General features: G+C 37.8%; 1 protein-coding gene and 1 pseudogene across 1 annotated transcript in view; both read left to right on the forward strand.

The window, feature by feature from the left end:
- LOC135217275 (deoxyribodipyrimidine photo-lyase-like) overlaps positions 1-14,431 on the forward strand; it is a 282,698-nt gene that overhangs the window by 63,224 nt on the left and 205,043 nt on the right.
- The window catches only part of LOC135217212 (deoxyribodipyrimidine photo-lyase-like), an 88,018-nt pseudogene that overhangs the window by 16,903 nt on the left and 56,684 nt on the right, over positions 1-14,431 (forward strand).

Consider the following 14,431-nt stretch of genomic DNA (forward strand, 5'->3'; position numbering starts at 1 on the left):
TAAGAGAATCATCACTTCGCTGTCCGGCATTGGTGACAAACAAATACATTATTTGTTTGGTCTCTCGGCATAACCCTTTAAAGGCGAAGGTCACGTGACTTACTCGGATGCTTGGACAACTTGCCTCCTACCGAACGCAGTCAGTCGGCAGCTGTCAAAGCGCCCGAGTCAGTTACGAACTACGCTGTTGACTTAGTTCGGTTGTTACAGAGCAATCATTACTTCGTTTTAATAGCTTGTCACAGTACCCATACTATTGACACCCACCATGGAGTGTCGGTGTCCTATCCACTACCGAGAACTTCGCTGCATGGGGATAGGAGGATGCGAGAGACTTCGTGACAAACGGACAGACAAGTATGGGTACTGGACATTACCGAAGTAGAGAAGAGGGATAGGTCATGCGACTATTCCCTTCTTTTCCTCTGAGGAACTGCATGACTTCTCCTGCGAAGTCAAGCATCCAGGGGATGGGGATCCGTGACGCTTCGATTTCGTAACCGAACCTTTCCGTAGCGAAGACTCAGAAACCTTCGAGGTCCCTGACGATTGGTTCGAGTCGTTCACAATCCCCTCCCTAATGGACTTCACCGCCTTCGATGCGAAGGAGATGCTGCCTTGTCCGCAAGAACTTCTCCGTGGCGCAGGTACTGAAGGCAGGGGTCTGGTCCAACCAGACCACATGCCCCTCCTTCTCTTCGGGATATTGCCCACAGGTCCTTGGATCTTTTGTCCCTGGGACCCGTGGTGGCTGCTCAACACGTTGTGTAGCGAACCCAGACCTCGCAGGCTGAACAGCATCGAGTCCTGGTGTGACCGTAAGAATGGATGAGTGAATGAGAGTGTGACTGGCTCCTCTTCCCACTTTTTCTTTTTTTCCCCTCTACCTGTGGTTAGAGGGACACGGTCGTCACCCTGCTGGATAAGGACAAGATGCAGGTGAGCTACTCAACAGAGCCCCATCTTATCCCTTTCACTAGGGATAGGAGCGTATATCCAAACCACTTCCCTCCAACAAGGGGAGGAAGTGGATGCCAGCTTGAGACAAAACCCATACTTTATGTTGCCTCTTGCAAACAGGAACAAGTTCTTGCTTGCTGGTACGAAGAGATACGCTTGCCTCTCTCTTAGTACTTGGCCCAGAGGTCTGACCATTGATTCCTGCGCGGTGCACACCCCAGATCAATGGTCGGACAGAGGCTTGGATCCCTCCCTCGCTCTTACGACCAGGGAGGCATTCCAGGGATGGACGAACACCAGTCTGTTCATCAAAAGACTCAGATTCCTCCCACCAAGAAGTGAGTCTTCCTATTGTTAAAGGACCGATGGTTTGTATTACGTATCGGAACAAATGACAATTTGTCGAAAATTGCATTTTTCCTAACTATACAAACCTGAGGTCCTTTACATATAGTCCCTCCTCATGCCACCCCTCACTCTGCGTATTTTGCATGGGCCAAAAGCAAAAGTGATTTGTTACCTCCGCGCGACTGTCGGACAAGCAATTAACTACCGTTCTCCCCTTGTTCGAAGCTTACGACCGTTCCAGCTGCCGCTAGCTACTTCCTATTGTTAAAGGACCTCAGGTTTGTATAGTTAGGAAAAATGCAATTTTCGACAAATTGTCATTTTTGTATGTTATTAAAAATACAAATGACTTTTAAAATGTGCTACTATATTTATTATGGTTTTGTATTTTGATTGATATGTACAGTATTTAAAGCATTGTTGTTTATATTTTGTTGTCTTCTAGGTTAGGTGTTGTGTTGTATGTATTTAATTTTTTTGAGTGTGGGGTTCTACATACATGGGCATCATACATACATATTTGGAAAAACTACATATACTCTCTCCTTCCTTCCACATGTCTGCCTTTCTTTGGTACAGTATTTTTATTGACATTTATTTAATGTAGCACAGCACCGAACTTAACATAGTAATGTAGTGTTACATACATATAATTTTCAGCCTCCATACATATGTCTACTATATGCACCTGAGGAACATGTTATAAGCTTTTAAAAAATCATAAAATAAAAATAAAACAACAGTGATGTACCTATGTATAGTAATGTTTAACATTGGCAGAACCTTCTAGGTGTGTTGTTATGATGACAGAAATGAACAAAAACAAAAACAGAACCATGTGATAACCACATTGGAGTGATGGTGGTACTACTGATATCCTAGTCTGTGGTTGGTCTGTTTTTTTATGTGATGGTAGAGATCAGTCTGCTTCCAGTTGTTTGTTTAATGTTGGTTTGTGTTTTGTAGTATTGGACAGGTCCTGCCATGATGTGTGTAGGAATTTTGTGTTGGGCATAATACTATACAAAAAACACTTAGGTAATATTTTAGAAGGTACTACTAGATTTTGAAATCTGACACATTTACATTCCGGAGGTAATTCTGGAGTCAACTTTAGAACTTCCATCAAAGTTGGAAGATGAATATTTGCTCATATTTTCATCATCTGAATTCATTATATTTTCATAATAATCACAACCAGTTTCTTAGTCATTCATTTTGATTGTGAAGAGTAATGAAATGGCAAAATTAAGTAGTGGTACCTCGAGATACGAAATTAATCCGTTCCGAGGCGGCCTTCGTATAATGAGTTTTTCGTATCTTGGAACATATTTTACATGTAAAATGGCTAATCCGTTCCAAGCCCTCCAAAAACACCCCAATAATTTCATAATAAAGCTAAATTGACCTATAAACAATTAAATACTACAACAATTTGGACCATTCAATACCTAAATTAAGAATAAAAATTCAAAACCTGTAAATAAAGTGTATATTATTGTACAAGAAATATTATTACTGTAACGTAAAATGTGGAAGCTTACCTTTCGAGTGAGGCTATCTACGATAGTGGCGGCAGAGGAGGAGGACAAACGGCAGATAACATACGTACGTACGTACACTTAACTTAACGAAAACACATAAAAAATTTAAGGAAAACTATAAAACTAAAATTTACGAAACACTTAACAAAACTGTAACACTTAACTTACAAAAATCTAGAAATTACGTAAAAAAAAAATTTTCTTTTTTTTTATTTTTACCTTTTTTTTTTTTACTTTAACGTGGGCTTTTTTTTTTTTTTTTTTACAGAATTTCAACTTCATCACCGCTTTCAACGTTCTGTTTTTTCATCACTTGGTTCTTCCTTTTTGCTTTCAACTTTCTGTTTTTTATCACTTGGTTCTTCCTTTTTGCTTTCAACTTTCTGTTTTTTATCACTTGGTTCTTCCTTTTTGCTTACTCCTACTAATGCTGAAGGCCTCTTTAAAAAATAACGATTCAAGGAAGATTGCTTCTGCCTACTTTTCACAATGTTCCTGAAACGACTCAGGCAAACGTCATCGAACTGCGCAAGCATACGACCTGTGTGAGCCTTTTCGGGGTGTCTTTTTTCGATAAACGATTGCACTATATGAAAAGCGCCTAGAATATCCTTAATTTCTGCCGTTGTCATAGGCTCCTCCTCCTCTTCCTCGCCGCTGCTAGATAATTCCTCTTGAACGACGTTAAGTTGCATGGCCTCCAACTCCTTCAGGTCATCCGTCGTAAGGTCCTCTTGGTGCTCCTCGAGAAGGTCGTTGATGTCGTCCTCGTCGACGACCAGCCCCATGGACTTGCCGAGTGCAACGATCTCGTCAAGATCTGGTTCCAAAACAGTTTTGGGATCGTCAACTGTTTTCTGACTCTGCAGCACCAGCTTCGCCCACGTCGAATCCCTCGAAGTCTCTGGCGGATACGGCATCAGGCCAGAGTTTCCTCCACGAGGAATTCAAGGTTCGCCTCGAAACCTCCTGCCAAGCTAGGTCAATGAGTCAGATGCAAATGACGATGTCGAAATGCTCCTTCCAAAATTGACGCAAGGTGAGGTTTGTGGTATCGGTGATGTCGAAACATCTCTTGAAAAGATGTTTCGTGTACAGCTTCTTAAAGTTCGCTATCACTTGCTGGTCCATGGGCTGGAGGAGAGGGGGTGGTTTTGGGCGGAAACGAAAGAAAAAGAATCTAATGAAGGAATACTCCGCTAGGATATCTTCCTCGAGGCCAGGAGGGTGGGGAGGGGCATTGTCCAACACCAGCAGACATTTCAGGGGGAGGCGCTTTTCTTGCAAAAAACTCTTCACAGTCGGGCCGAAACACAGATTTACCCACTCGGTGAACAAAAACCTCGTTACCCAGGCTTTTGCATTAGCCCTCCACATCACGAAGCTTCTCCTTCAACACTTTGTGGGCCTTGAAGGCTCGAGGAGTCTCGGAGTGATACACCAGTAGGGGCTTCACCTTGCAATCCCCACTGGTGTTCGAACAAAGTGCGAGCGTAAGCCTGTCTTTCATAGGCTTATGCCCGGGTAGCTTCTTCTCTTCCTCCGTGAGTATGTCCGACGAGGCATTTTTTTCCAAAAAAGGCCAGTCTATCACAGTTGCAAGACTTGCTGAGAACTGTAGCCTTCCTTGGTCATCATCTCGTCGAACGTCTTTTTAAAGGCTTCGGCTGCTTTCGTGTCCGAGCTGGCAGCCTCCCCGTGACGCACCACCGAATGGATGCCAGTCCGTTTACGAAATTTCTCGAACCAGCTATGAGAAGCCTTGAACTCTGGGGTTGGCGTTGAAGTCCCTTCCCCTCCCTCGTCTTCCGCCTGCACAATCAAATCGCCGAAAATAGCACTGGCCTTGTGAGCGATTGCCGTCTCCATTACTGTATCGCCAGCGATTTCTTTGTATTTTATCCAGATGAGGAGCAGCCGTTCCATCTCGTCGTGCACATGGCTCCTCTTGCTGGACAAAATAGTGATGCCCTTCGACGGTGTAGTTGCTTTGATGGCATCCTTCTGTTTAAGGATGGTGCCTATTGTCGACGGATTACGGCCGTATTCCTTTGCGATCACACTCAATCGCATACCAGCTTCGTACTTCTTTATGATCTCCATCTTTGTCTCCAAAGAGAGCATGCGCTTCTTTCCGTGAATTTCAACTTTCTTGGGACCCATGACTACGTTAATTTACGTAAAGTTACACAATATACAGTCTTCGCACAACACGATAATATGTACTGCGACGAAATCACTAACGAATTTACGTTACTAAACGAAATCGTTGGAGCGAACGAATGCCGATTGCATACGGTAAAGTTTCAGGTGCGGAGTGGCCGAACTAAGGGACGCCAACACGTACTTATAGAAGAATCAAGATGGGAGGGATGCTGTCCAATCAGAGAGAAGGATCTCATGGCTTGGCTAGCATCAGGAACCAATGGAAGAGCAGGAGGATGGTGGCGAGTCTACTATAACTAAGATGGCGGCGTGCGGCGCTAGTTTCAAAATTGTTATGGGGCGAATTTCGGACTTTCAGAAACCTTTCGTATCTTGAAAACTTTTCGTATGTAGAGCAGTAAAATTTTTTGCATTGGCTTTCGTAACTTGGATTTTTTGTAAGTTGAGCCTTTCGTATCTCGAGGTACTACTGTATAGATTTCATTTGTTACTTAAAGGTATTGTCATGAAAGTACAGTATGATAGTGAAGACACACTGCCATCTGCTAATGGGAGAGGAAGTGTAAAAAATGGGAATTCATGAAAAAGTTATTAAAATCAAAATCAGAAAAAGAATAAAGGATAATTTAGGGTAGAGAACAATTATTCCTGTGAATGAAAAACTCAGGACAGTAAGGGGAAGAAGGGCTAGGGATCCAGCACTGTTGATAGGAGCTTTATATTATGTATGGAAAGTGTTCTGTATTTTTTATGTTAGGCAAGAGAATATTTAGGAAACTAATTTTCAAGCTAGGAGCAGATGCTAATTGATGATGTGACTGATCCACACCGTTATTAAGTCTTTGTCCTTTACTGTCAAGTGTGCATTGCCTAGCAGCCATAATCAAAATGATTGTTGTTTACATCTCTGTATACATCATTTGTTAGCGACTCAGCGGCGTGGTTGTTATGGTATTAGCGTCTCACCTCGGTGGTCATGGGTTCGATTCTCGGCCATTCCATTGAGGAGTGAAAGATGTGTATTTCTGGTGATACAAGTTCACTCCCGATGTGGTTCGGAAGTCACGTAAAGCCGTTGGTCCCGTTGCTGAATAACCACTGGTTCCATGCAACGTAAAAGCACCTTACAAACAATACATCATTTGTTATTGCTATATAGTATTTTGTTCATTTATCGTTATTTTGTTATGAATACTAATTAACCTCTTTTATACCGAGAAGCTTAACAAAATGTAGACATTGCATTCGCTACTGAATTGATTTTCTTAGTAGTGCAATTAATGAGTAAAAAGTAAAGGATATTACTTTGTGGCTAGTATAATCATTTCTTTGCATGTATGAACTTTTTACTGAAGTATCTCCAGAGAAAACAGACAGGAGAAGAAAAAGCACAGAAAAACAAAATTACAAATAGTTTTATAATTGCATAGATGAATTTTTACATTTTCACGATTGTATATCTAAAAAAATGTACATGGGTTCGTGGTTACATCTTTTTTTCACTTATCAATGTAATAAACAACAGTGTCAGAGCCTACAACATATTCCATTAATACTGCCCAGAAGCCCAAAGTGCAATGACTTGCCCTGACTTCCTTTCCAAGAGTTTCCACCCTTGATACCACAAGTGAGTGTTGCTATGTGACTCTTTTTCATCTATTTCGGAGAAAGATTGTACTTGTTTCCAAATACTAAAGATTTTATTATCTGTATATATGTATATGTGTGTGCATGTATGAATACACAATGTATACTACAGTGTTCCCCCCGTATTTGCAGGGAATGTGTACCAGACACCCCCGTGAATAGTTAAAACCACCACTAAAAATGCTTATAACTGCCTATCTTGAAAGTTCAGATACCAAATGTGTACCTTTAATAGCATCCTACTTCAAATATACCTAAAATTACTAACCTATTACTGCATTAATCTTTGAGGTTATATTATTAATATAATTTCAAAGTCATCTTAAACATTTTACCATTAAAAATATATACCTACAGCAAATAACAGAGAGAGAGAGAGAGAGAGAGAGAGAGAGAGAGAGAGAGAGAGAGAGAGAGAGAGAGAATAACTCTTAGACGCCGACTCCTTCCTCCCCTCTGCCAATTCGTATATCAAACTCTCATTTACTCCCCCACCCACCTTCCTCCAAGTGGATAAAAAGACTGGGAATCGCTATTTTTAATTAATCTTTTTAATATTTGAAAATTAGTTATAAGGTGAATCATTTATTTACACAACAAAGCAAATAAACATATGTGAGAGGAGAGAGAGAGAGAAGACGAGAGAGAGAGAGAGAGAGAGAGAGAGAGAGAGTATGTTATTGTTACTGTTTAATCTCATTAAACTTATATTATTTGTGAACTAGTACTCTATATTAGTACTATTATTATTATGCGAAAATATTAATAAACATACACATGTACCATAGAAATTCTCTCATCTCAGTAAAAGAAAGAAAGAGAGAGAGAGAGAGAGAGAGAGAGAGAGAGAGACCTTACCTTACCTTACAGACCTTACAGTTCGTTCGGGTTGCCCCAGGTCCCTCAGTGTGAGGCGCCTCTAATGTCTACCAGAGAGTTGCTAGTACATCTTCCGGTATATTTTGCATCTTCCAATCTTGGATGGTCTGGGATGCAGTTTAGATATTTGTCGAGCTATTCTTAAACACATCTACGCTCACTCCTGATATATTCCTCAGATGAGCTGGCAACGCATTGAATAGACGCTGCATTATCGATGCTGGTGCGTAGTGGATTAATGTCCTGTGTGCTTTCCTTATTTTTCCTGGTATAGTTTTGGGCACTATTAATCTACCTCTGCTTGCTCTTTCTGATATTTTTAGTTCCATGATATTTTCTGTTATTCCTTCTATCTGTTTCCATGCCTGAATTATCATGTAGCGTTCTCTTCTCCTTTCTAGACTATATAATTTTAAGGATTGTAGTCTTTCCCAGTAGTCTAGGTCCTTAACTTCTTCTTATTCTAGCTGTAAAGGACCTTTGTACACTCTCTATTTGTGCAATATCCTTTTGATAGTGTGGGTACCATATCATATTGCAATATTCAAGTGGACTACCGAACATATGTTTTATAAAGCATAATCATGTGTTCAGCTTTTCTGTTTTGAAGTGCCGTAACAACATTCCCATTTTTGCTTTACATTTTGCCAACAGAAATTGCTATTTGATCATTGCATAACAAATGTTCCTATTCATCATCACACCAAGGTCTAACTGCTTCCATTATTGATTGATTCTTCATTATTAGGTCCCCGATATGCATATAGCTTTCCTTCTCTGTCTCCATAATTTATTGATTCAAATTTATCAGAGTTAAATACCATCCTATTTACCTCTGCCCAATCATATACTTTGTTAAGGTCTCTTTGTAGAGCGTTCCTATCTTCATCACAAGTAATTTCTCTACTTATTCTTGTGTCATCAGCGAAAACTACTCACTACCGAATCCTTAACATTACTGTCTATGTCTTCAATCATAATAACAAACAATATTGCAGCTAGCACCGTACCTTGTGGCACACCGGATATTACCTTGGTTTCATCCGATTTCTCATCGTTTGCAATAACTATCTGTTTTCTGTTGTGTAAAAATTCTTTTAACCATCTTCCTACTTTATCTACGATATTGTGTTTTCTAATTTTCTTTGCTAATATATTATGGTCTACTTTGTCAAAAGCTTTTGCAAAGTCTAAAATAAAACCAAACCAATCTGTTTCATTTCCGCTTTTCATATTTTTGAATATGTTCTCACGGTGGACTAACAGTTGGGTTTGTGTACTTTTTCCGGGTACGAAACCGTGTTGTCCTATATTAAACAAATTATTTTTTATTAAATGTTTCATAATATTTTTCTTCTTATTACCCTTTCATACACTTTCATAATATGTGATGTTAGACTCACAGGCCTATAATACTTGCCTCTAGTCTTGATCCACTTTTGAAAGTAGGGGTGATATATGCTAATTTGTGCTCATCATAAATCTTGCCTGTATCTACACTTTGTCTTAATAATATTGCAAGTGGCTTTGCGATAGAATGCAACTACTTTCTTTAACAAAATAGCAGGGACTCCATCCGGCCCTGCAGCAGCTCCATTTTTAATAATTTCATTAATTGCCTGCACAATATCAGCTTCATTAATTTCTATGTCAGCTAAATATTCACTATTTTCTTCCCTTACTCTATATCATTATCTTCATTATCTATTCTAGGGGTGAATTCTCTCTTATATCGTTCTTGCCAGTATGTTGCAAATTTTCCTTTTTTTTTCATTCGTTAATCTCCCTTCAATTCTCAGAGGGCCTATTTCTATTCTTCTTTTATTCATCTTCTTCGCATATGAGTATAATAGGTTGGGTTTTGCTTGTATATAATAGGGTTTTTCTTCCAAGTCCCATTTTTCATTTTCTTTTGATTGTATAATCTTTTGTTCTGCATTTTCTATCTTACTTTTTAGTTCTATAAACTTTCCATGCATTTTTTCTTTTGCAAGACCTTTTTTTCCACTTTCTGATTTTCTGGAACAAGATCCTTCTGTCTCTTGGTATGCATGAATGATGTTTACTTTTCTCTTCGGTATATATTTTCCACTATTTTCTCCAATATTTTATATAATATCTCCGTATTTACCTTATGTCATCACTTACGAAAATGTTATCCCAAATCTTTGTTTAATTCTTCATTAATTTCTGACCTTTTTATTAATTTTACTGTAGAAGTTGTATTTCCATATCCTTCCCACTTTTCATTCTTGCTTATCTCTTATTTTCACTGCTTTGAATGAAACTGTTAATTCTATGACATTATGGTCTGAAATACTCGCATTATCAAAAACTATTATTTCTTTAACATAATTCATCTCGTTCACAAATACTAGGTCTAAAGTATTTTCCTTTCTTGGTTGGCAGGTGAGGTTTATTTGTTGAATGTGTATTCTAGTAGCATATCTAATAGCTTTTCAAATTGCCTCTTATCTTCTGCACTACTATTACTACTCTTTTTTATATGTATAAGTACAACCACAATCTCCTATTCGTTCTTTCCATTCTACGAAAGGAAAGTTGAAGTCACCAGATAGGAGAATAGTCCAGTCCTTGTGATTCTACATATATCATCCAATTTTTCAATTATTAAGTCAAACTCTAGTATTAGGAGGTCTATATATTACTATGTTCATCAATTTTCAGATTCAAATTCTACCGCTATTTAGTCACATTCTGAGTTACTATTTCTCATATATTTTTCCTTGTTTTTGTCTTTCCCATATATTGCGGTTCCCCCTTGATTCTATTTTTTCTATCTGATCTATAAGTTTGGAACCCTTTTATTTGATCATCATTCCCAGTCTCTTGGGAATACCAGGTTTCACTATATTCATTATATCTATTTTCTTTTCATTTTGGGTTAGTTCTTCTAAGTACTCTATTTTTCTTTTGAGTTACTCTTAACTAAACCTGCGCATTCATCACTATGATGGTTTGCGTGTTTTCTCCTTCATTTAATACTGGTAGTAATAAGGATTTTCCCATGTCTCTTTCCTGTTCTGGTATGTTGTTCTTTTTTTCATTTCCAGAAATTCTGACATTAAAAAATCCAACTTTTTCCATAATATTTGATCTTCCTTCATCATAATTATTCATTTTGTGTCTGAATCTGCAATTTTCTCCGTTTCTGCAATATCCTCTTGCATAATAAATACAGTTATATCTCTTGAGTAGAATTTCGGAGCTGATGCTTGAAATTTTTTGCTGACACCATCTGCATATCTCATTGGTGGTTTGCTTTTCTCTTTTACCTGATATTCTTGATTTCTCTCTTTATTTGTTTCTTTCTTATTTTGGATTTTATTACTTGGTGGTTATTTATTTGATTATGATTCATGGCTACAGGGTGCATATATTTGCATTTTTTGTCGAACTTACATCCTTTCCTTCTTTAGGTTTTTACATATTTTTGGATGCAGATCTCTGCAATCATCCCCATATCCATCTAAGTATGCACATTTACCATATATTTCATAGTTTTGACATATCTTAGGATGTTTGTAGTAACATCTTTCTCCAAATCTGCAATTCCCTCTTTTCAAAAGGTTGCAGATTTTGTCTTTCTTGTCTATTTTTTCCCTCTTTCCCGTCATTGTGTAGATCTGGGTAGAGCCTCTTCGGGATTTGCTTTTCTGTTGTCATATCGTAATTTATTTCTTCGTAGGTATGCTGCTTTATTGCCTCATATGTAGTATCAATGAGTATCTCGCATCCATACTTTTATCTTGTTCTTTGTTTTCCTTATTTTTTTCTGTCATTTCATTTTTGTTTACTTTCTCTTCCGTTTTCCTCTTCTTCTTTTTCTCTTCTTCTTCCTCTTCCTCTTATTCTTCATCCTCAACTATTTGTACATTCAATCTTGATTTAATAACATTGTCTATCCATGATAGACATGTTGAACAAAAAATTCTTGTATCTTTTCTCAAATCTTGTATTACCTCAGCACACTGTGGATGGGTCGGAATGTTGCATGCAGCACATTTTCTGATTAGGTTTTGTGGATTGACTATGCTATACCAAAACCTTACACAGTTTGCATGCTTTTGGCATTCTTTTTCCTAATGCATCAATTAGGATATTCACAAGATTCACCTTATTCATTTTCTTTGTCGGAGTATGTTGGTTTATGTATATTTTCTTTATGAGTCTCTGACCACTTGGATTTTATTGGAACAAATTCTTCAATTATTTCAAGATGTTTTCATTAGATTTGTTCCAGTTTGAAGGATTATATCCTTCTTAATATATCTATGAATGCTTTTGTATCTTTTTGGTTAGGACTGTTGCTGATTTCATAGATGAGAAATGCCAGTTGCCCTTCCTGCTACCTCATCGTATTGTGAATCTGCTAAACACGCCAAATTACGCCACCTCTTCCCGCAGTTGGAACTTACTGCCATCTTGTTCTGATTTATAGTATTACACTTGATAAACTAACTTAGAAGACGCTTATCCTACTATTTTCACACTAATCTTATCACCGATAGTTCACGAACACTTCTAGATATTTCTCAAATTCTAGTCGTATGTTAAACTTGTGATATCTGTTGATTAATCTGACTTCACGCGGGTACGTCTCACCAAGCAAGATGGCTACTACGAGAGAGAGAGAGAGAGAGAGAGAGAGAGAATTTTCATTATCCTGAGAATTGGCAACACACAACTTGACAGTTGTTGGACCCCAGCCAACTGCTTGGCTACTTGGATTTTAAAGACCAGACGCGGGGTAAAATGCATTTTCTTTCATTCTTACATAATTCTTTTTATTTATAAACTAAAATCTTGCTAATTCACTATAGTATTTTCTTAATAAATTTATATTATTGCTTTTTACATTAATATTGATATTTGAAAATTAGTAAATCATCATCCAAAAAACATACATCTCTGTAAGAGAGAGAGAGAGACGAGAGAGAGAGAGAGAGAGAGAGAGAGAGAGAGATATTATCGTAGTATTTGTAAAATACTTTCACATATGATTTTTGTAATTACAGTTATTATTATATTATTATTATTATTATTATTATTATTATTATATTATTATTATTATTATTATTATTATCATCATATGAAAATATTAATAAACATATTATACATACGTGTACCATAAAAATCTCTCATCTCCATAAAAGAGAGAGAGAGAGAGAGAGAGAGAGAGAGAGAGAGAGAGATACCTGGAGTTCAAAAGAACTAAAATCTTACTAATTCACTGATTGCTCTTTACATTAATATTAATATTTGAAAATTAGTAAATAATTTATCATACAGAAAGCATATATATCTGTGAGAGAGAGAGAGAGAGAGAGAGAGAGAGAGAGAGAGAGAGAGAGAGAGAGAGAGAGAGAGAGAGAGAGAGAGAATTATAGTTATTATGTGATATCATTTAATCTTATTAAACTTACTAATACAGTATTGATCAATATTAATATTTTAAAATTAGTTAATCATTTTTATATCATAAAAATGTATTTAGGCATGAAAATAACATCAAAATACACTAATTAGTGATTATTTATTGTCAGAAAATGCAGCGAATAGGCGAATTCACCGCAAATAATGGGTAGATATGGTCCAGGAAAAAATCCGCGAATCCGTGAGTCCGCGAATCCGGAGAACGTGAATATGGGGGGCCCACTGTATATCCAAATGTCTGAATCTAGATAGCCAGCGATAATGTTTATTTTCCTTCATCATATGCTTGGCAGTGCATACCACCTTCCCAAGCACATCCAGTACAGGCAGTCCCCGGTTATCAGTGGAATCAGTTAATGGCGATCTTGTTTTATGGGCTTGTCCAGCGCCAAAAAATCAGCGATTCATGGTGCTATAGCACACCAAGCTAGGCCCCAGTGATGAGTTATGGTGTCATACCTAACAATGGCTCCATTAACCGGACACCGGCATCATAAATCACCAAGTTTCGGGTAATGGTGGCTTTTGCTTATCAGGACCCTGCCGAGAATGGAGCCCTGTCGATAACCAGGGACTGCCTGTACTGTTTGTTTTTATACAAAGCCTTCAAACCGAATCATAAGAGGTCTAGAGCTGAAAAGAAGAAGGTTGGGAATATTGGTAGTATGTGCATGCCATCTTCAAGTAGCCAGTACAGTGGTCCCCCGTATTCTTGGGGGATGCGTACCACACCCTCTGTGAATAGTTAGAACCCGCGAATGTTTGGAACCCCTATAAAAACGCTAAAAACAGCCTATTTTATTAGTTAAAACTCAAGAAAAACCCACTAAAAATTTTTATACTTGTTTTTTTTTTATTAGTTTTATCACAAAAGTGCATTTTATGATGAAATTGCTTAAAAAAAAAGCAGAAATTTATGGATATTTCTCATAGAAAAATACCACGAATGTGCAAATTTTCTGCGAATAATGCGGGGAAACAATCCCGAGAGAAATCCGCGAATGTGTGAGTCCGCGAATCCGGAGAACGCGAATACGGGGGGTCCACTGTACTATGCAATAGTCTTAAAAGGTGGCACTCTGTATACCCTTAAACAAACTGTCAGTAAAGGAGCTTATTGTGTTGTGTGAATATTTTTGTACATTCTAAAACAAAGTAGTAAGAATCTTATATCTATATAGACTGGGACTCCTGTACTATAAGATATACATCCTTTGTTGCCTCTGTACAATGTCCCATATTAGGGATCAGTATCATTTATTGTTGCTAGGTATGTAATTAAGGCATCCTTTGTAATTGTGTTGTTATTACTGATAAATCATGTTGAGCATGCATAAGCCCATCCATGCCACTTCAGTAAAAACTTTTAGCAAATGAGATGTGCTTATTTCAGAACATAAGTGTTGGTAGTGACACAAAAGTATGATTAG

The sequence above is a fragment of the Macrobrachium nipponense genome, chromosome 7 (assembly GCF_015104395.2).
Source record: "Macrobrachium nipponense isolate FS-2020 chromosome 7, ASM1510439v2, whole genome shotgun sequence".
Taxonomy (NCBI): Eukaryota; Metazoa; Arthropoda; class Malacostraca; order Decapoda; family Palaemonidae; genus Macrobrachium; species Macrobrachium nipponense.